Genomic DNA, 10,143 nt, shown 5'->3' on the forward strand with positions numbered 1-10,143 from the left:
TTCCTTGGATCTGCCGCTTTATCCTGATGCAATCCATCGAAATGTTTCCACACTTCCCCATCCGATGTGTGTACCACCATCTTATTCCCATCCGCATCTAGTTCGGTTCTTTTACCCAATTTATGCCATGTCATCTGTCTGGTTGTCTCTTCGACCATGAAAAGACGTTGAAGCCTTGGTACGATTAGCATATACCGAAGAACACTAACTGCGATTTTGGTCTACCTGTTCACACCCATACCGTTGTCTACCACAAGATACCTTCAAGACTCGCAATTGGGACAATAGTCCAAGTGTGCATACTCCTTCCTAAATAAGACACATCCTTTCTCACATGCATCTATCTTCTCATAGGGCATCTTAAGTACACGAAGTATTTTGTCCGACTGGTACAGATTTGCAGGCATGACATGCCTTTGGGTAGGAAGCGTCCAAATAGTGTCATCATCGTGTCGTAGCATTCTCTTCCCAAGTTGAACTGAGCCTTCAGAGCCATTACTTGTGCAAATTGCATCTAGCTGACAAAGCTCAGTGTGCTCATGGAGAGGACGTTTTGAAGACTCCAACTTTTCATAGAAGGCCTTTGCAGATTCCTCCATCACATCTTCCGAATCCCGAGCATCATCAAAGTCTTGCACCATGTCTTCGATCCCGGTACCATGCTCGTCGGTGCGACGACGGACCACCTCAGCTCTGGTGCGTTGTATAGACTCACCATGAAATGTCCACACCGTATAATTAGGTTTAAAACCCCTCCTCTGCAGGTGTTTAATCATTACAGCCTCTGTCGTCTTTTTATAGTTGTCGCATCCAGGACAGGGGCAATAGTTTCTTTCCTGACCATTTGCAAATGCGACTTTCACAAATTCCTTGGTTTTTTAGAAACCATTTTTTCGTCATCTCTTTCTGACTAGGGTGGCCGGTATACATCCACGCACGATCACTCATCTTGCCTAGCTACTAAAGACACAAGAAATATATTTATATATAATTTAGCATATATATTCATCAGTTAATCAAGTTCGCCATTTTTATTACGTCCGTGCAACCTACACGCTAATAGGTAAAGATAGGTCCTAATCCCACCCGAGTATGTGTAGATTGGGTTCGTTTTCCCATGCCCTGCTCCGGATCCAACGCAAAATTTCGGCAGCACCTCCCCGTTGTTCTCCTGATACACTTCTCCGCAATAAACAGAGAGGATGTGTATCCGAAGAACAACAGGGAGGCACTGACAAAATTATGCATCGGATCCGGAACAAAGCATATGGGAAAACGAACCCAATCTACACATACTCGGGCTGTCCATGGATAACGTTGGCAAATTTGAAAGAATCACGGTTATAAATATAAGCAAATGCATGCATATTTATAATTGTAACCCTTTCGAACGGGACACGCATACTGGTCACGCATACTGATAAATTAATTTAATTACCTAAATCTGGAAAGTTTCATCCGAAAACCGACCCATGGTAAATGAAGGGGCGAGGAGGAGATGACATTTGTACGGATCCACGAATGCAGGGGCGGAGCTCGTACAATGCACGGGGAGGTCTTCGCACAGCACATCTCACAGCGACGAGATAACTGTCAAATGTAAATCCACCCGATCAACACAAATATGCTAATTATGTCTTTTTGGAGCTATATGGGCTAATTATGTCATTTTAGAGGGAAAACAAGCTAAGAATATAATATTCATGACCTAACCAAGGTTGTTATGCCATTTTGAGCTTATTATGTCATTTTGGAGGATAATTAGCTAGGTTGTGAGCTAACCAAGGTTCTTATGATGTTTTTACCCTAACTAAGCTAATTATCTCATTTTGGAGGATAATTAGCTAAGTATGTATTTGTTGGGAAAAATAAGCTACGTAGAAGAAAAAAGAGAAGAAGCAAGAAGAGAAGAAGAAGGAGAAGGAGGAGAAGGAGAAGGAGGAGGAGGAGAATGAGAAGGAGGAGGAGGAGAAGAAGAAGGAGAAGAAGAAGAAGGAGAATAAGGAGGAGAGAAGAAGGAGAAGAAGGAGGGAGAAGAAGAAGGAGGGCTCCTCCTCCTTCTCCTTCTTCTTCTCTTCTTCTTCTTCTTCCTTCTTTTCATTTTTCCTCTTTCTTCTCCTCTTCTCCTCTTCTTCTTCTTCTTCTTCTTCTTCTCCTCCTCCTCTTCTCTTCTTCTTCCTCCTCCTCTTCTTCTTCTTCCTCTTATTTCTATTTCTATTTTTCTTTATCCTCTTCTTCTACTTATTCTTCTTTTCTTCTTTTTCTCTTCTTCTCTTCTTCTTTTCTTCTTCTCCTTCTTATTTTTTTCTTCTCCTCTTCTTCTTCTTCTTCTTATTATTATTATTATTATTATTATTATTATTATTATTATTATTATTATTTTCTTCTCCTCTTCTTCTTCTTCTTCTTCTTCTTCTCCTCCTCCTCCTCCTCCTCCTCTTCTTCTTCTCCTCTTCTCCTCTTCTCCTCCTCCTCTCCTTCTTCTTCTTCCTCTTCTTTCATTTAAGCTAACTACAACAACTACAAGAACAAGAACAACTACTACAACAACAATGAAAAATAAACTTTGTAGTTATAATCTAATTCCAAAAATCTAAATAACAAATAATTAATTTTCCCGTGGGGTGGGGGCTCATCGGCAGGGGCGGCTGTGGCGTCATGGGCGGCGGGGCCGGCGGCGCCGGGGGCGGCGCCGCGATGGTGGTGGCGGCGGTGGGCGGCAGGGAGAGGAATGGAAGAGAGTGGAGCCGTTACATAGTGAGTGAGAGAGAGAAAGAGGGGCGGGGTGGGAGCGAAGAGTCGTTACGGAGTTAGCTCTTTGTCGTTTGCCGGCGGATGGCAAAGAGTCTAGACTCTTTGTCGTCTTCCTCCGGCCTCTTTGCCGTCCGCTAGCAGACGACAAAGAAGGGACTCCAGTTTGACCCAACGTCCGTGATACGTCTCCAATGTATCTACTTTTCCAAACTCTTTTGCCCTTGTTTTGGACTATAATTTGCATGATTTGAATGGAACTAACCTGGACTGACGCTGTTTTCAGCAAAATTGCCTTGGTGTTATTTTTGTGCAGAAATCAAAGTTCTCCAAACGTCCTGACAATTTACGGGGAGCAGTTTTGGAAAATATCAAAAATATCTGTGCCAAGTTCCACCTCAGGGGGTGGGCCAGTGGGCCACAAGCCCCTGCTCCGCCACCACCCCCCTGGTGGCGGTGGGAAGGCTTGTGGGGCCCACAGGTACCTGCCGCCCCCAACTCCAGCTCCATAAGTTGTCTTTCGTCCCAGAAAAAATAAAAAGAGAAGTTTTCGTCGCGTTTTCGATACAGAGGCGCTGCCACCACCTGTTCTTCATCTGGAGGGCAGATCTGGAGTCCGTCTTGGGCTCCGGAGAGGGGAAATTGTCGCCATCGTCATCATCAACCTTCTTTCCTCTCCAATTCCATGAGATTCTTCGTCGTTCGTGAGTAATCTATTCGTAGGCTCGCTGGGCGGTGTTGAGTAGGATGAGATATATCATGTAATCGAGTTAGTTTTGATGGGGATTGATCCCTATGTATCCACTATGTTCTGAGATTTGATGTTGCCACTACTTTGTCATGCTTAATGCTTGTCACTAGGGCCCGAGTGCCATGATTTCAGATCTGAAATTATTATGTTGTCACCAATATATGTGTGTTTTAGATCCGATCTTGCAAGTTGTAGTTACCTACTATGTGTTATGATCCGGCAACCCCGGAGTGAAAATAACCGGAACCACTCCCGGTGATGACCATAGTTTGAGGAGTTCATGTGTTCACCAAGTGCTAATGCATTGGTCTGGTTCTTTATTAAAAGGAGAACCTTAATATCCCGTAGTTTCCTTTTGGACCCCGCTGCCACGGGAGGGATGGACAATAGATGTCATGCAAGTTCTTTTCCCTAAGCACGTATGACGACACACGGAATGCATGCCTACATCACATTGACGAACGGGAGTTAGCCACATATCTCTCCGTGTTATAGCTGTTGCATGACGAATATCATCCAAACAAATCACCGACCCATTGCCTACGAGTTTGTCCTACTGCTGTTGTTACTTGTCTTGCTCTGCTGCTGCTGCTACTACTGTTGCTACTGCTGTTACTTGTCTTGCTCTACTGCTGTTGCTACTACTGTTGCTACTACTATCGCTTGCTACTGTTGCTACTTGCTACTGCTGTCACTACTGCTGTTCCTTGCCACTGCTATTGCTCGGTACACTGTCGTTACTCGCTACTTTGCTATTACTACTGTGCTTGCAGATACTAATCTTTCAGGTGTGGTTGAATCTGACAAATTCAGTTGCTAATAGTTAAGAGTATACTCTCACCTCCCGTCGTGCAAACCAACAAATTGGGTCGAATACTCTACCCTCGAAAACTACTGCGAACCCACGCGCTGGTGGGCCATCAACAACATTCTTCCAGTTTCATTGTCGGGGAGTGCTAGCAGCATTCTTCTGGTGTTGTTGCAGGAGAAGGTTCATTGTCATAAGCATTCGTCTAGCTAACACTAGAGATTGAAGGATCAACACTTTTCTGGAGCCATTGCGAGGGAAGCACAGCTGACGTCAGCATTGTTCTGGCGCCGTTGCCGGGGAGGTATTGCTATATTCTCTGAGTCACTTGGGATTTATCTGCTGATCACTATGAAGAATCTGAAGGATCCGAAGACCAAAGTCTTGCCCTCAACTACGAGGGGAGGTAAGGAATTGCCATCTAGCTCTGCACTTGATTGACCTTCAGTTATGAGTAAGTTTGCGACTTCACCTCCTGCTAGAAATCTTGATATGTGGCCTGTGCTTGATGATGCGTATGATGCTACTGCTAGAGATGCTATGCTTGATACTATGCCTGATGATACTATGCTTGATACTATGCCTGATACTGCTAGAGATGCTATGCTTGATACTGCTTTGCCTGATGATGCTAGAGATGCTATTTTGCCTGATGATGCTATGATTGATACTGCTAGAGATGCTATGCTTGATACTGCTAGAGATGCTCCTTTGCCCGATGTTCCACTAGGAGTGTTCCTTGATGCTCATATTGCTAGAGTTACTGCCAATGCTCCTGATGCTTGTGAAACTGCCGATACTATTGAGATAGAACCTGCTTTTGCTCCTGCTAGATCTAGCTCTCCTAGATATGAATTGCATGTTATACCTGAGGGTTACGTTATGGAGGAAGAGATAGCTGAGGATTTTCTTGCGTGTAAGGATGCCTATGACGCTGACAAATTAATTCTCAAGTGGAAGGAAAAATCTCAGGAAGTTAGGATGAAAAATGACCCGAAGTTTGCCACTTCGCATATCTTTGTCACCGATAAGGATTATGAATTCTCTGTCGACCCTGAGATAATCTCTCTAGTCGAATCTGATCCTTTTCACGGTTACGAGTCTGAGACAGTCATAGCCCATCTTGCCAAACTATACGAAATAGCCAACCTCTTCACTAATGAGGAGAAGATCCGCCACTACTATATCCTTAAGTTGTTTCCTTTCTCTCTAAAGGATGATGCTAAAGCCTGGTTCACCTCTCTTGCTCCTGGATGTGTGCGTAGTCCCGAGGAGATGGTCTATTACTTCTGTGAGAAATATTTCCCTGCCCATAAGAAGCAAGTTGCCTTGCAGGAAATATACAACTTTGCTCAACTCCAAGAAGAGAGTCTTCCACAAGCTTGGGGGAGGCTCGTCCAGCTACAGAATGCTTTGCCTGATCATCCTCTCAAGAAGAACGAGATACTTGATATCCTCTATAACGGACTTACCGATGCCTCTAGAGACCACCTAGATAGTTGTGTCGGTTGTGTTTTTAGGGAACGAACTGTAGAACAAGCTGAGATCCTATTGAATAATCTCTTGATCAACGATAATTCTTGGACTATTCCCAAACCACCTCCTAAGCCAACTCCTAAGAAAAGAGGTATTATATTCCTCAGTCCCGAAGATATGCAAGAAGCCAAGACATCTATGCAAGAGAAAGGCATTAGATCTGAAGATGTCAAAAATCGACCACCTATCGAAGAGATCCACGGTCACGATAACCCGATACAGGTAGTAGAAGTGAATTCTCTGCGTAGGTTTGACGAGAGTGATATTCCTTTTGATAAACCTGCTAGCCTATGCTTTGATGAATTTGACAACTTTGTTGCCAAACAACAGAGTTTCAATGATGATGTTAGCAGACATTTGGAACAAAGTACTCGTATGCTTAGTCATTTAAGTGCTTGTGTAGACAGAAATGTCAATGCTCTGAAGCTTCTGAGTAAACATGCCTCTATGATTACTACTCATGTAGAACAAGTACTTAAAGCTCAGAATGACCTGCTCAATGAATTAAATGACAACTCTGTCAGAGTCATTACTAGAGGAGGCAAAATGACTTAGGAACCTTTGTATCCTGAACGTCATCCTAAGGGAATTGATCAAGATTCTCAAGGAATCAATGCTGATACACCTAGTCATCCTAAGGAGAAGAAGAGGGATGATAGAAACCTGCATGCCAGTTCACCGAATACTATCACACCTGAAGAACCTAATGATATTTCTGCGTCTGATGCAGAAACACAATCAGGTGATGAACATGAACCTGGTGACAATGTGGACAGTGATGTTCATAATAATGCTCAACCTAGCCATGATGACGATGTGGAGATTGAACCTACGGTTAATCCTGATAATCCACAACCTAAGAGATACGACAAGAATGACTTTACTGCTAGGAAGCATGGTAAAGAAAGAGAGCCATGTGTTCAGAGACCTATGCCCTTTCCTCCTAAGCCATCCAAGAAAAAGGATGATGAGGATTTTGAGCGCTTCGTTGAGATGATAAGACCCGTCTTTCTGCAGATGCGGTTAATTGATATGCTCAAGATGTCTCCGTATGCCAAGTACATGAAAGATATCGTGACTAATAAACGGAAGATACCAGATCTTGAGATCTCCACCATGCTTGCCAATTACACTTTCAAAGGTGGAACTCCTAAGAAACTTGGTGATCCCGGAGTGCCCACTATACCTTGCTCTATTAAATGAAACTACGTAAGAACTGCCTTATGTGACCTTGGAGCCGGTGTTAGTGTTATGCCGCTCTCTCTTTATCGTAGACTTGAGTTGGATAAGTTGACACCCACTGAAATTTCTCTGCAAATGGCCGACAAATAAACTGCTTTCCCTATTGGCGTTTGCGAGGATGTGCCTGTTGTGGTTGCTAATACCACTATCTTAACAGACTTTGTTATCTTGGATATTCCCGAGGACGATGCCATGGCTATCATCCTCGGAAGACCCTTTTTAAACACCGCAGGGGCTGTTATAGATTGCAACAAAGGCAATGTCACTTTCCATGTCAACGGTAATGAGCACACAGTGCACTTTCCGAAGAAATGATATCCAATACATTGCATCAATGCTATCGAAAAGACTTCATCGATTCTCATTGGGAGCTTTGAATGCCCTATCCCTCGTGCCAAGATGAAGTATGATTTGCTTGTTGGGGAGATTCATATCCCCATTGAGGTGACTTAGTGGCTATTCGAAAATTCTTCGTTCTCTCTTGTGATTCGAGAAAGTTTTGTCATAAGGACTTGATCAATCCCATTGACGGATTTCTTTCGATGACCATGAAACGGATGAATCAAAGAGTCACATACCTCTGTTTTGAGTTTTCCTTTTCTATTGCTTAGAAGAAAAATGATAGAATTAGTTTAGCTTTTCCTGTTTTCTGTTCTAGCGTCCCGGAGAAAAATACCTCGAAAATAAAAGTTCTCCGATGGTCCTCAAAATTTAGTATGATTTTTTCTGGAATTTTTGAAAATTTCTGGGCCTGAGTGTTGGTCAGGGGGCCTGACCAGTGGGCCACAAGCCCCCCCCCCCACCGCCACCTACCCCCCTGGTGGCGGGGTGCAAGTTTGTGGGGCCCACAGGCACCGCCTCCACTCATTCCAGCTCCCAGCCTCTTCTTCCACCTCCAGAAAAAAATTGTTTCGCAGCTCAAACCCGTGTTCTTGCTCATTTGGCTGTGATTTTCGATCTCCTTGCTCAAAGCACCATTCTCCGAACTGTTTTGGGGAAATTGCTCCTTGGTAAGTGACTCCTCCATTGGTCCAATTAGTTTTTGCTCTAGTGCTTTATCCTTCGTGAATTCTTGCTACCTTGGTGACCCTGTTCTTGAGCTTGAAAGGTTGATTTTAGCTGGTCCCAAGTAGTTTTAGCGCGTGATATGGTCTCTAGGCACTAGTAGGAGTAGTTGCTACAAGTTGGGTTAATCCTTATTCACTTTTCTTTCGAAGTATCTAAAAATTTCCGAATTTTTCAGAGCTCGAAAAAGGAAAAGATGAGGAGGTTCTTGAGAGGCTTTTCAAGCCGTAACCACAAGGAGGATAAGAAGAACCACCCCAAGTACGTAGTCCCTCGAGTCACAGAAGTTCGAGCGTGCGAGTGGCCAAGTGATGAATTTTTACGCGCCGCCGGACTTTATGAAGACTTTTATTACTTGGTGGAGAATGCAGGTCTTACTGCGTTCGTTGAAGATAAGTGCCCACAATATCTCCTCCTCACCAATATTTTTTTTCAAAGCTTCAACTTTTATCCGAGGAAGAATCCTCCCATGGTTGAGTTCATGATTTACGATATCCCTCAGTGCATGACGCTACAGGATTTTTGCAATGTATGCAAATTACCTTATGTTGGGGATATCCGTGACCCTCGTCCACGGGACTTGGAGGATTTCATTGGTTCTATTGCTGTTGGAGAGGAGAGAGGAGTGTCTCGCACTAGAATTGCTACCATACATTTTCCTGTGCTTCGGTACTTCTCACTATTTGTGGGAAAATGTTTGATTGGACGTGGGGAGGCTGGATCACTCGGTTCTCCAGACCTTGCGGTTTTGCGCGAAGGCCTTTATAACGATGAGACTTATAGCTTGGGCGCTATAGTAGCTCAACGGTTGAACCTGAATCGTTATAAAGGTGTCGTCTATGGAGGTATCTATGCTACCCGTCTTGCCGGACACTTTGAGATACCCATTAGACTGGGAGAGGAAGGAGAGATGCTTCTCCCTGAGAGATATCTGGATTATGACAGCATGGTTCGCCATGATTTTCTGGATAGAGATGCTAGTGGACGGATGATTTATAATCTGGTGTTTAGTCAGGGTACTCGAGAGACTATTACTTTGCCTGCTCCTTCTTTGTTTGATCTTCATGCAGGTAGGTACACTATTATGCCCGCGGACATCTACGCATATTGGGGCTTGGCCCAACCACAGGCGCCCGTGCCCGAGCCGCCAGTCGAGTACCAGACGCCAGTTTATCAGTGGGAGCCAGAGGAGCTCACACAGCAGTGGCATCCACAGTCTGCTCCGGAGTATTCTGGAGCTGGTTATTTCCCACCATGGGAGTAAACCAAGCTAGGCCAAAAGCCTAAGCTTGGGGGAGTACGTGTTCTCACCGACTTTACATTCATGCTTATGCTTTCACTTTGTTAGCCGGTGTTTACACTTTGCCACTGTATTATCCATGTAGTTCCTTTTCGTTTTCTTGTTTTCTTGTTTTGTGTCCTTTTGAGAAAACCCAAAAATATTTTTCTTTCTTCTTTTGCTTGTTGGGAGATTTCTCGTGTAAATAGTGTTCTTTTTCTTTGTGTCAAGGTAGAGGATATTGGTTACAATGCTTAATGGTTCTTACATGCTTACCTGTTTAGATTTCAAAGAGCCATATTATTTTGTCTTCTCCTTTGTGTTTGCCTATAGATTCAGCTTAGTCCAATGCGCTTATTATCGTTTTCATCGTTCGATCGTGCAAATGAAAGGCAACAATGATGATATATGATGAAGTGACTGAGACTGAAAAGCTAGTATGAACTCTATCTATTTTGTTTTTGTAAATATGACTAGCTTGTCAACCCAGATTTAGCTTTGTTGTGAGAGAACCATGTTTGCAATGACAACTTAGAGAGCATAGTTTCTGATGCCATGCTTATTTAGCTGAGAGCTTATAATGGTTTGTCTTGAATGCCAACATAGATTTTGAGATGACTATGATGTAGTATGATAGGATGGTATTCTCCTTTGAATGTTTCAAGTGGCTTGACTTGGCGCATGTTCATGCATGTAGTTGAAACAAAATCA

The sequence above is a fragment of the Hordeum vulgare genome, chromosome 7H, assembly GCF_904849725.1.
Source record: "Hordeum vulgare subsp. vulgare chromosome 7H, MorexV3_pseudomolecules_assembly, whole genome shotgun sequence".
NCBI lineage: Eukaryota > Viridiplantae > Streptophyta > Magnoliopsida > Poales > Poaceae > Hordeum > Hordeum vulgare.